At 36.3% G+C, this 14143-nt stretch overlaps 1 protein-coding gene across 2 annotated transcripts in view; it reads left to right on the forward strand.

The window, feature by feature from the left end:
- The window catches only part of asic2 (acid-sensing (proton-gated) ion channel 2), a 516811-nt gene that overhangs the window by 326367 nt on the left and 176301 nt on the right, over nt 1-14143 (forward strand). The window lies entirely within an intron of this gene.

Genomic DNA, 14143 nt, shown 5'->3' on the forward strand with positions numbered 1-14143 from the left:
TCCCTGAGCAAAGACCCCCAGCCCGACATTGCTCCATGGGCGCTGCACAGTGGCAGCCCACTGCTGCGTAAGGGATGGGCTGAATTCAGACGATGGATTTCATTGATAAAAAAGAAATAAAGATTAGTATTATTATTATAGATTAGATTATTGCACTTCAGACCTATGAAAAAGCAACACCTTTCATTCAAGAATGGGGGCTTAATGGAAAGTATGTTTAATACCAGTTGAAAGGTAATCTTTTTCAACAGGTACTTTTAATCTGACAAACAAGCCTCCTAGAAATGCATATTGTAATTTAATGACTGTATTTGCATGGACCATATCGTTGTTTACACCATTAAGACATCTTTTCTAATGGCTTGTTCATCTTAATCCAACATACTTCTGTCAAGGATAATGACACTGCTTTCCGACTCAGGAAAATGACAGTATTCTTTCATTTTAAACTACAAGGCAGGTCTACTGCATACTGGTTTTGCAGTAATTAAGACAGTAAGAAGTATCCTGAACTATGAAATAGAGACAGAGATAATTAAAAAACTTGTTTTTCAGAACCCTATGCCTTAGAAATGTCCACAGTATTAGAAATGCTACTATGTATTTTTTTTTTTTTTATTCTTGGTTTTGGTATCTGGTTTGTTACTATAGTATCTTAACAACCATATTAATAGCCTAGTAAATACAAACTTAACCTTAAAAAATTCCAGAAAATTGGGCAGCTGAATGGTGAGAATTATGAAACAATAGACTGCTAACAAGACTGCTAAAACAATTAAAATAAGCAACGTCCGTACTAGGCAACATGATTCTGCACAATACAAAAAAAAAAAAAAAAAAAAAAACTGTACTGTGTCAACATCTAGCCAATAAATAATTACCTATTTGTGATAGAGATAGTTCAAAAGCTTGCCTCTGGCTTTGAATTGTGGTTATTCTCTTCCAATGTGATGTGTATAATACCCAAACAACAGGAAACCACCAAATCTGTAAATCAAAACAAAATGCCAGCGATTACTAGGAATGATTTTGACAAGAAATAGATTTTGATTTGAACACTGAACTTATTTCTTTCACTTTTCATTTACTGAGATCAGGCGTTTCCCTTGGTGTGTGAAAAAAAAAAAACAATCACTTTTTTCAGTTGTGAAATAACAATTGCAAACAATTAAATCCATTTATGTAGTTGCCTGTCAGAACACCTCAGAAGACAGGATTTGAGGCTGTAAAGACTGTTTTCTAAAAACAGGATGGCACCAGAACATCATAAAGGATGGACTAAAATGCATATTTGTAAAACAATTCTGCCTTTTTTAAAGGAGCAATAGGGAATATTTCACCACTAGGTGGTGCTTGATTACTGTGTAGACCAAAACAAGGTGTGCGACAAGCCGCGTCTCTATTTACCTCCACTCCAGCTGCCCTCCCTACTCCCTCCTTTCCCTTCTCTCGCATCGCACATTTATTAAGGATAAAAACACAGCAAAACAGCATCACCTTTCAGAGGAAGACTTCTAGTGAAGAAGTGAGTAACTCATAACTTTATAATGCTGTTGGCAAGAGAACATTTTTGATCTGCTGGGGGTGCTCTACTCACTGTTGCTCCAATGCACCGCTGGTCTGATGCTGGCATTTTAGGGTTGTGCATGCACGCGCGGCCGGCCTGTCTATGTAAACAAGAGACCGGAGAAAAACATTGAGAGATGCAGAGTGACGTCATACCATAGTCCATCTGAAATATTGCCTTTAGTTCTTCACATTACTATTTTTTAGATCTTTGTATCTAAGATAATGACATTTTGCTTATTGCTCCATTAAGGCCTTATTTTTGTTGTATGCTCTAACATTTTAGTAAATGCCGGTGCTTGTGGTGTGGTGAATTAGCTGAGTGAAATGCCAGCTTCGCTACAGAGATCTCATGTTCAGCCCCTCGTCTTACATGTGTGTTCATATTGATGCTAATTGTGGCCAAATGGAGACATGTATTCACATCTCTTTATTAGTTGTTTAGTTAACCTTCATTTTTGAACCAAGTTTAACCAAATTTTGACCAAAATGCAAATATTTTTTAATTTTTTTAATGCGTTTACCAGTAAACTGTCGAGAGGCAACAAGAACAACACTGTACCTTTGCATCACCTTGCTTTTATCTCTTATTTCTCTTTAGAGAACATAATGAAGACCAAAAGTTTTTTTTTTTAATTGTTTTTAATCACTTAGCCCATTTTAATTCTCAATCACTATCTGTCAACAAAAATGCTCCAGAAAAGAATAACTGTCCAAAAATGAATTTTCCTCTAATAGGGCAACACAATAAATCACAAACATATCATCACAATATCAGTATGCAATATTTTTATGTTTTCCAACTGCAAACTTGGAAATTTCAACTTCTGAGTTAAACTGCAACCAACTCCTGTCACAAAGAGTGCGTATGACTATGCTATTCTATCTGACTGAAAACGCTCAAGTCCTGCTGAGACGGCGTTTTAAATTATATCTGTCAACGTGGCGACACTTTGAAAACCTGCTATTTACAGAGGTGGTGCGAGTTATAAAAAGTCACTGAGTGCCACTGTAATAAAGCATTTTGTTCTTGGTATATAAGAAGCAGGTAGTTTGGCAGTGTTTTTTTTAAGTCTGCTGACAGAAAGATTTACAAAGCGAGTGGACACCCAGTGGGAGCTGTAAAGGGCAGGCATGTGTGTGCAGAGTGCAGCTGGACGACTGCCCAACTGTCAGACTGCATGTAGGTAGTGTCAGCAGGGGATGGCTATTAGTGTAACGAGAGCTGATGGTATCATCACAGAGATGGGAATCCAACTGCATAAACAATGCAGCACTTTTTAGTTTATAATGTAATTGCCCTTTTTTCCGCAATTTGAATTATTACCTTTGACAGCAAAAGCATTCAGAAGCTCATCTATGGTCAACAAATGTAATATAAATTGCTAGTCAACTAACGGATATTGTGATTTCTAAAGGCATAAAAGTTAATACGCATCTTCGGTTGGTTCCATTAGTTCTATGGGACTGCTTTTCTATACTAAAATAACTCTTCTTTTGTAGTAACACAACTTGTAAATTCCTTTTATAGCTCACTTTAATCTTTGTGTTTTGACACAGATCTTATCATGTATTAGTTTCCTTTTGACTTTTTCAGTCAACAGGCACCATAGTCCACTGAAAGCACTGTTGGAGTGCTTGAATTTATTATGGTGAGGTTTATTTGGCTCACAGTTTGGTGATTTCAGTTAATCTGTTTGGAAGCCATCCAGGGAATTATATCATTAATATGATATAATTTTTTTTTTACCACTTATATAACCCATTTCTGGATTTAAAAATAGGTAATATGATTATTTTACTTGGTCTCAGAAAAGACCTGCACATACCTCGTCTAGAATTAAATACTTCACAGCATTGTCACAGAAGCTTTGTGGCCTAATATACTAGCAATAGACAGAATAACATTATTCAATGAATCAATTGCTAAGTGATTTGGTAACAACTAATCCTTATGAATGCTGCCTTATAGTTTGGATGTTATTTTTAATGTGCATGTATTTTTTAAAACCAAATTTATTTCTAAAACACCGGAGAGGACCAAAGTTTAAAGTTAATACAAGGATGTATTAACTAATAAACATACAGCTCAACTAAGAGAAATTGTAGAATACATACAAAACAGACAAAACAGGTGTCAAAAACCAAAGCAAATAAATGAGTTTTAAAAACCGATTTAAAAACAGATAGAGAGAAGAGGCGTGTCTAATTTGCAGTGGTAGGTTTTTCCACATCGTAGGTTTTACATATTTTATATTGAGTCTAAAACCGTTTCTAAGCTTCCTTCTCCAAATGCATCATCTAGTTTCTCAATGATTCCCTGTTAACTGATTTCAAAGTCTCTGGTATCCTGGGTGTACCCCGCCTCTCGCCCTACGACTGCTGGAGAACGGCACCAGCACCTTCAAGGATAAGCATTTATGGATGGATGATTCCAGTGCCTTCATGTCTCTAGACCTGTTATGTAAACCTGCCTTTTAACTTTGAGAAGAGATTATGACTGTTCTTTTAAGTGTGTAAATCTTTTCCTTACCATCCCCTTTGAGGCATAATGTACCATCAGACTCTAGGAACAGAATGCACTACCTCATGATTTTTTTTTTTTGTTTAGTACTAAAACCCCCCAAAACAGGGATAATGTTTCCTGTCTCACTGCTTTTGCCGCAGTACATCCCGCTCACCTATAAGTTTAAATCTCTGCAGGATCTGGAGGGAGATCTTTTTCTCTGCTACCTTGAGGGCAGGAATTTTGATGAACCATGAACTTTTGTGTATGCTTTTTATACTCTCTTCTCCACTTCTCCAAACATTTCTGTTCATCAATAGATAATCTGTATATATGTTTGTTTTTTTTTCCCAAGTGTCATTTGACATTTTTTAATGGGGGTTCCTTTTATCTATACGTTATCTGAAGAGAAACATCCTTCTTACCACCAAAAAAAAAACCTTTGTTAGGTAAAATTTTAGTCAGGTTTCCAGTCTTACATTAAGTTAGTTTGTCTTTTTAATGTTATCATTTGATTCTCCATAGTGATGCTTAAAGCTTTTTGCGATTTATTGCTATTCAGTCTAAAGTAAACAGCCACTCCTCCAAAGCTATGTAGGGGCTATGTGCTCAGGGAATTGCTGAGATCAGCTGCAGTACGAACTATAAATATCTCCATTCACTGGGTGTTATTAAAATAACTCATGGAATAAGTATGTGCATGACAGTTTCCAGTGGTTTCTCGTTAGCTCAGTGAATGGGTTTCCCCTCTAAGTCTGACGGATAAAAACTACATCTCATCTAGGCATCTCCAACCAAGTAAAATGTTTAGTTCTTACCTGCAAAGGCTTTTTCGTATAATTTCTTTGGATGCACTTCACCTCCTGTCTTGACAGATCAGGTAACTGTGATGTAGACAAGTAACCTTGCATTGCATGTCTCTTGTTATTCGCTGTTTGAGTATTCAGAACTTCACCATGAAAGCAAAAGGGTTTCTTGCTAACGGTGCCAAGGTTTACTGCCTTAGGCAATATGCAAAAAGGAGTGTTTTCCACATGAACCCGAACTGATGCCACATTCTTTTGCCATTTTTATTAGTTTAGTCCCTCCAGATGCTCTTTTGATTAATCAATCAAAAACACCTTTTATTACAATGTAATGCTTAGACATTAAAGGAATTATCATTGTAACCAGGATGGTTAACTTTCACCAATGTTTAGACTTTTCAAAATTGGTCAAACGTTTGTGAATCTGCTAAACCAGATTCTTAGATCATTTATTTTCTGTGCTCAATGTTTAGACTTTTACACAGTGTCAAATGTCTTTTTTTAAATCGTGGTGCACTAACAATGTTGCCATTATCAAGAGATTGTTTAACTTGTTCTAAAAACAGGCACGTTGCTGTTTCTGTTGAATGGATATTTCGAAATTAGAATTGAAGAGGGTGTAACAGATTTTTGCTTACTATAAATTTAAAACTTGTTCTAGTTTTTCCAGTACTTTAGACACAAGAGGCACAAGACTTATCGGACGATAGTTGGGCACGTCTATAGTGTTCCCCGTTTTAAAAATGCTTTTCACCAAAGTCTCTTTTTACAAAACTCAGGAAATTGACCTGTTCTAATGGCTTTACTGGTAATGTGAGTCAAGGGACCCACCAAGATATTACTGTGCAGTTTCAATAAAGTAGAATCCAAATTGTATACATCTTTGGTAGTTGAACTGTTTAAATCACATATTGCTTTTAGAACTGTGCCTGAATTGACCTCCACAATTTCAAAATGATCAGAAACATTAGAAGTAATTATAATTTTGGGATTTGTTCTGTCAGATGTAAACTGTGAAGATAGTTCCTTTTTAATAGAGGAAACAAAAGTCGTAGAATATTGTGGCCACTAGTTTGGGTTCAGATGTTGTTTTCCCTGCAACTGTGAGTTCAAATCTAACATCAGTGCTTGCATTAGGATTTATTAAGCAATGTAGCTGTCCTCCACATGGCTTTTCCATTTCCCCTTGCATTAGACAGAACTTCCATGTAATGGTTTGCTTTTATTGGTCATTGTAACCTGAGAGAGGCTTCCTGATGGAAGAAAAACACATGTATTGTTTTGGTCAGATGGGAAGAATAATGAAGGCTGCTCTGCAGGGGTTAACAAACTAGAACTTAAACATTTTATGGTTTCCCCCCATAATTTGCAAGTCATCTTTCACTCTGCCTTTTACAAATTTACTACATCGGTTTGAGTCAAGTGTATCATATTCAATTAAATGAAAACGTACTGCATCAAACTGGGTCACGGCTTAGTGGTGAATTGAATTTCTTAATGCTCATGTATTTTGAATGCATCAGATCGTTGTTTATGGTGACTGCTACAATCAGAGATACTCAATCCTAGTGCAGACAAGACGTGAGCCACAGTGAGAGTAAACACATTTCTAATGGAACTATATATCACATTTCTTCAGCTTTGCTTAATAGTGCATGTCAAAAAAAAAAAGCTTGATAATCCAGCTGAGCTTGTTAGTCAAGACCGTTTGGATTTTTTTTCTTCTTTTGAGTAAACTAGCCTGATGTCTGCAGCACTATCACATCCAGAAACACTGCATTGCCCTCAACAGGGAAAGGAACACTTCTGAGGGTTTTAAATTTAATACAAACACAATTCCTTATTTAAAGAAGAAACTCTGGATGGAGGGCTTCTAGGCTTACACTGTAAACTTGTAAAGATTTAATATAGAAATTGTTCAACACGATGCGTCTGGATTACTGTTGGAGCATCAAAAAAACAGACCAAGGACACCATCATCTACTGGAGGAAAATGCAGCAGGACAGTTATGCTTACATCAGCTACATCAAAGACATTCTTTAAGTTAATGCAAAGCGCCCAGATCAGTTTAATGATAAATATGACAACACTGATCAGTGCTGAAGCCGTTTTTTTTTTTCCAGTGTTCAAAAAAGAAATGTTAAAAGTACTTTGATGAATCCACCCATACATAATTTGTTAATGACAGCAATGTTCTGGTGACAAAGGCTCACCAAGCTCAACATGTTATTATCTGCGGCAGTGACTGGAAGATGATAGGACAAGCTCGAACAAAACCCCCCATTGTCATATTACAAAAAAGGCTTCTTATGTTGGCTCTGTGAGTCACAATAGCTCCGTGTTACAGGTACATCAGTAGCTGTTATTAGCCTTTTGGCTTTATCATTCTGGAGCTGCATTGCTTGTTTATTTACCAAGATCCACATGGATGATAGATTTTGAAGTTAGCACTAATTGTGAGCTTTGTCTGATATCAGTCATAACTTTTATTTTTCAAAAGATAATGAAGCAGGAAATAAAACAATGGATGTCTGTGATTTGCCTAACATAACATTACTCTTAGAACAAGTTTGATTTATGGAAGATTGTCAAGAGATCTACTGTTTTATTCACCTCCCTCATTTTTCATACGATTTCCACTGAGTCAGGCTCACCTGAGCGTTCACCGAGGCCAGCATGAAACTTGTATCTTTATTAATCATCTACAAATTCTGCCTTCCTCGCACACAGAGGTTTTTCACCGCCACCATTGTTCAGTTCAGTATTTTTAACCCAGCATTCCCCCATACATTCTCCACCTCATTAACATTACTCTATTAATGTTTGATTGAGGTTTATATCTCTCTCACAAGCAGTTTACAGAAATGTGTTTGATCTCGGAGAGCATCGCAGAAGGAAGCGTAGATGAATATAAATGCCATGGCTCTGCGGTTAGAGGGAGCTGTGTAATGTATCTGACACTTGGGTTGGCTGTATCCCTAATTAATCTGTGATTTCCCACATGCTTAAGGATTGCAAATTGAATACGTTCAGGCTTTGAGGTGTTCTTTACACTAGCTGCTTAGTTGGACTGAGAAACCGTCTTTATGGATTTAAGCTAATTATTCGGCCTGTGGATCCAGGCTCTGGAAGGATGCCTCTGAATCTCGCTGTAGGCAGTAGCAGTCCACATAGTAATTGCTTGAAGAATTAATAGTATGTGCAAGCATTACACAACCCGATTCTGCTTTTCTGTTTTGTGCTTTGACCTGATGTGAATTATGCATGAACGTATTTTGCTATTCTCAAAGTTGCGGTTGAGCTCTTTGGGTATGACTCCATATATGTGCATGTAAGCGTGCAATCATTTGGGATTTTTATGGTAATTTCTTTTTGAAAAAAGCTGTAAGGTTCATGAAAGGTTTCTTTAAACGATGTGGAAGGTTTTCATGGGGGCGGAGCACAAATTATATTTCAGATATTTATATTCAGCAATGGGATTACAGAGAGTTAAGCATTGTTGCAGAACACCTGTTCCTAGATATTTTGGAGCAATGTAAGTTTATGTGAAAATAATGTCAGAACTGCACATTTAGCTTTTTTTGTTCCAGCAGGTTTGACCTTTAATCTCTGCTGTTTTGGATAATGCTGTGAACAAAGACTTGGCACAAATTATAATAAAACTAAATAACAATGTTAAAATGTCTCAGAGCTGTAACAAACTGCAGACTCTGACGAAATATAAAGATAGAAGAGCTGAGGATGTTTAATTAAGAAATAAAAAAAGGAAATTAAAATATATTTCACATCACACTGGAAGATGAAATGCTCTCAGTAATAGGCAGAATACCACTGAATGCTAATGAGCGATACCTCAAATTTGTCAATGCAATGCATCGCAGCCTTGAATGATCAAGAGCTCTTACAGTTCACTGAGCTTGCTTTAAAGCTTTTTGTTGATTTATATAGATGGCTTTAATTTACCTTATCTGTCATGAATGACTATTGCTTGCTGGTGAGTGTGGTATTTGTAGGCAAGGTTAAAACTGAGGACAGTTATGCTTAAAGTAGGTTTAATGAGAAATATTTAAATGTTTAAGTGTGGGTGTCATTGAAAACCTTTAGGACCGAAAATAAAAATTACCTGTTTTCTTTTTCTTTCTCTTTTGTAGTATTTAACTATTTTTGAAGTTTAAAAGTAGTGTCCAAAGTTTACCTTTTTGTCATGAATAAGGAAAGCTGTCTATACTTTTTTTGGGACTTTGTATATTACAGCCTTTTGTGCTCTTAAATGCATGTAATTAAATGAGTGTTTACTATGTTTCACAAGTCCATCCATTGTTGTACAAAATATTGAAATGAAAAATATTGTCCTGATGCCTCCAAGTAGTACAGGTGGAAAACTCAAAAGAACTGAGTAGGTCCTCTGGACGGGTTCTCTGTCAGACAAAAGGTGCTGTTTTTAAGACTGAGTTTACCTGAAATTCTCCTGACTGAAGAGATCTGTTGGTGAAGAGATAAAACATTTTGACAAAGAACCCATCCGGAGGACCTACTCAACTTTTTTTTTGATTAAAATGAAGATATTAATCATAGGCAGAACTTAACTGATATGGATTCTGTTGCAGTCTAACTTCCTGCGCGTTTTCACTCTGTTTAATTCTCTGAAAGGCCTATTTACGTGGTATGACGTTACGGATTTCTTCACCAGTAGCTCACTCAGGTTGCATACAAAGGTTCTCTGATTAAATCACCATGCCCTGTTGACTTATGTTTCATTTGTGTTTGGCATTTTGTTTTTGCTCTATTCATTAGTAATCAAAGACCAGTAGAAGCCATGTCGGTGCAAAAAGAAAGAAGTTGGGTAACCCTAAGCCACTCTACTGCGAGGCATTGCAGAACAGTCTACTGTCTCTGACAGTAGCTGTGTCAGCTGTTGCCATCTTGCTTTCTGGTAGTCCCATAGTACTGCCAGCAGAGGGCACAGCAAAGTTCATATATGCTTCATGTAGTGTTTTTTTTTTTTTACTTTGGTCAAAATACATGACTAGGCGTCTTTAAATTGAACCGTCCATTGCTCATACTTCATAACTTTTCTTACAACTCATTTTAACTTCCCTTTAATTATGGAATTTTAAATAACTTAACATGTCAGAGTTAGGAACATGCAGTGGTGGGCACAGCTAATAAAAAAGTTAGCTTCACTAACCCGTGTTCCAATAACTAAAATATAAGCTTCACTAACAGTAAACCACTAAAGAGTTAGATATATTAGTAAAAGTGGATAAAAGATTGTACACAAGCCTCACAAAGTTTGCAATCAGGAAAACAAATGATGATCGTACATAGACCGCTTTCCCAATCAGAGCAACCGAAAATAGTTATGGTTACCAACACAACTTTTAGATCCAACTTAGAAAAAAATATTCTACACACACACACACACACACACACACACACACACACACACACACACACACACACACACACACACATCTGTATATGTACTGTAGAGCTACCTAACATTTATCTTTGTTACAAAGCCTTAAAACTGTTTTTCAGTTGATCAGCTAAAAATTAATCAGCCACATTGCATAACAAGCAAAAAAGTGATGTTACTGTTGTGTAGTATATCAATGCATCCAGTGCATTAATAAAAATGAGACAGCCAACATTTGTTACAATCCAGATCAGCCTCCCATTTTCTTTACAGCGTTTATCATCCTGCAGAGTGTCAAAAACAAAGAATTTCACGACGTCTGCAGCCGCTAGCATGTTGTTTACATACAGGTCTAAAGTCCTTCTGACTGAACGGTTTAAGACCCCAAATCGACCATTCAGACTGCTTACACTTATCCTGTGTATCACATATCCTATACGTATCCTTTGGAATTGAGCCGTTCACACTGCTATGAAAAAGCCGAATATGGGTCACATACAGCCAACAAGATCAGGTTTGAGTTGAATTTGCCTGCTTCTGAAAGTAGCCAAAGTTTGAAACTTCTACAAACTGTCATTAAGGGTCACTTACCACATAAACCTTTGACACGGTCATTAAACAAAGCTGATATTTTCTGTAAGCTCCCGTGCTGCTTTGCACTGACTGCAGCACAGCTTTTACCAGAGATGTGAATGACGGTGTCGTCAGCGTACAATTACTGACTGACTTCAGGGCAAATTTCACAAAAGCAATCACAGACCTGCATTCAACATATTCCCATGGTCATTGGCTGACATAACTTTGGTGCCTGGCACTTAGAACAGGATGTTACTTGTTCTGCTACTGTGAACAGTGACATGTGGCAGGGCAAAGTGGCTAACTTTTACATCACAGCCTTTGCATATGGTTGGCTCTAAATGACACATGCATGACCTGATTTGCTCCACATGAAGGGTCTTCATCAATCTTGAAACAGTTCAATTGGATTACTATTTGAATCAACTGTGGATCCTATAATATTTCAAACAGCTTAATATCACTGATGCATTGTCAGATTAACACCAAATTTTGCCTGATTCCTTGTGGAGAACAATTCATCATACTGGTATGGTAAATGCTTGAAATCACTTTGACCCTGCGTACTGACAGCAATGTCAGATTTCTGTGGTAAATGACCCTTCATGATAGTTTCTAGAAGTTTCAAACTTTGGCTACTTTCAGCTTTGCTTAATGACTCCTTTTTAACCAAGAGTAGAAACAAAACAAAGTATATTTGCTTGTCAATTAAGAAATAGAGTCCTTGCAAGTTCAGATTAACTGGGAATGATAGAACAAGTAAAAAAGGAAACAATATTTAGGAATAATTTTAGACTCCAAGTTACATTTTAAAAGCCATGTTAAAATGAATCAGTATAACATTTGCTAAATAAATGCATATGATTCTAGCTAAATGTATTACAATTGAAGGATTATAATTTCATTAAATATTTGGGAAATTTTCTTTCTAGTGAAGATATTCTTCTTCATTCTTGGTTTGTTATTGGATGGCCATTAACAAACTGGGTGTTTCAGCCTATTCTTTTGTTTTAGGTGAAAAATTGTTTTAAGTGACTTGTGTATACCTTGGAAATGTATATTTGTATATATTTGAAATAAAAACTAAAGACTAAAAGGCTAAACCATTGTAATACTAAAGTTTCAATTGCTTGTGAAAGTTTTGGGGAGTGCTTTAGGCCTCCCAAAGCTGACTTCCTTTGATATAAGGATAAAAACATTTAAATTCAAGAAGGCTTTTGCAGTGCATTCACTGTTAGAGCTAAAATATAATATATATTTTACTGTTTTCGACAGGGCTAATTATTATTCTCTCCTAAAAAAAATTGCAGTCAGCTATATTATTATTGTTTCTATGACTCTAACTAAATTACAGTAGGTTTTAAACAATAAACTACAGTTTGCTACAAAATGTGACATGATGAAAGAGTGAATCTAACACTGCCTCCACTCCAGAACATCTATGCACATGGTTTGGGGTTGGGGAGAATTGCCTGGAGGAATCTGAAGAGAATAAAGTTAGTGATCAATATTATATAAAAATAAAACTAAGATAACCTTGAAATAAGGCTGAAGAGATTTTTCAGTGTGGCTGCAGCCAGAAGTGGACTCTGTGTGTGTCAGTAATAGATATTGCAGACTTTGAAAAAAAATTAGACCGATGAAGTGCACTACTGAAAGTTTTGTGGCTTTGTGTTTCTGTTTTTCTGAACTTGTTCTCAGCAAATAATAGCTCAATCCACAAGTCACAACTCTTTTCTTTTATTTGATGTTTTTATTTTTAAGCTAACTAATTTAAAACATGAAACAGAATTTGCAGCATATTACGTCTTTTAATGTAATCTTAATTGATCATGTAATATTTTGAAGATAGGTATTTTCATAAGCTTAAGCAACTAAGTGAGATCCTTGAATTTAATTTTCCATTATCATTGCTTATATAATCTTTAGTCCTCACCATTCATACATGTAATTTTTCATCCTCCTAATGAGAGTTACTTCTCTGATTTTACCATCTCATATTTGCAAATAAGTAGATTTACAGTTTATGAAAAAAATATCTTCAGGTAAAAGTAAACAGAACATAAAAACTTCTGGTAATGAAAAAATATTTAAATTAAATTGCAGTTGCAGCGTATTTAAGAAATGGCACAAAAAAATTGACGACACAGTTTGCTCTACTTGATTTAAAAGGCAAGACAAGTTTATATAGCACTTTTCAGTAACAAGATGATTCAAAGTGCTGTATATAAAAGGTATAGAATTGACTTTAAAAAAAAAAAATTTAACCCTGAAATACTAAACCAGGCTAAAGTGTACAAAGTTATCTTAAAAAAAGAAAATATTCCGGGCCCCAGTAATCATTTACAAAACAGTTAAAAACAAGGCAAAGTAACAATTTCACTGTTTGTTTAATCTGATTATTTCTGTGGTAGCTCCAGAGATCAAGTTTTACTCTGTTCCTTATGAGCCGAGTACACCACTTACCTTTGAGAAATAAATACTTGAGTGCCTTATTTAAAAAGCAACAAAACAACAACAAATAAACATTGTCAGTTCTTCTGGTAACTTCCATCCAGCAAAGCACTTAACTCCATGGTGCCCATGGTAAGCATATACTGTAGGCATGTGCATTAGTGAGTGCTGTTGGGTGAACATGGCTGTTTGAGTTGTCAGTGTGACTAGAAAAGTCCAACATTAATTCAGTCCATTGATGAAGGAAACAAAACATTTCCAGTCCCAGTTTGGGCACGGGCCAATCCTGGACGTTTAAAGTGCAGGACTTGGTCAGGTCCGAGGTGTACCTGCTCATACGGGTCTCTCTTGTAAGTCGGAACTCTTGTCTTAACGAGACTACCTGTATCAAAAAAAGGTTTAAAAGTAATACAAAAATAGTCATTGAGCCAGAAGTAGCAACATATATGTAATTATTTCAGGTGGATTGCTGCTAACGCAGATGAGATGGACAGTCAACATTTTTGTTAATTGGTCACCTTCAATCCTGTATCTTCTCTCAAAGTCAGGTTCTCCCTTACTTTGTCCATCCATCCATTGTCTTCAGCTTTATCCCCATGACCCAAAAGTGGGTCAAAGGGTGGAAACCCAGACTGCCCTCCCTATGACACTGGTCAGCCCGTTCTGGGTCTGTCCAGTGGGCTCCTGTCTTTGGAATCTGCCTTTAAACCCCTCATGAGGCATCCTTATGAGCTTGTTGAACCACCCTAACTGACTCATAGTTGATGCAGAGGAGCAGCAGCTTCAAATTAGACTTCTTAAATTGTATGTGTAGC

Source organism: Fundulus heteroclitus, chromosome 16 (genome assembly GCF_011125445.2).
Source record: "Fundulus heteroclitus isolate FHET01 chromosome 16, MU-UCD_Fhet_4.1, whole genome shotgun sequence".
Taxonomy (NCBI): Eukaryota; Metazoa; Chordata; class Actinopteri; order Cyprinodontiformes; family Fundulidae; genus Fundulus; species Fundulus heteroclitus.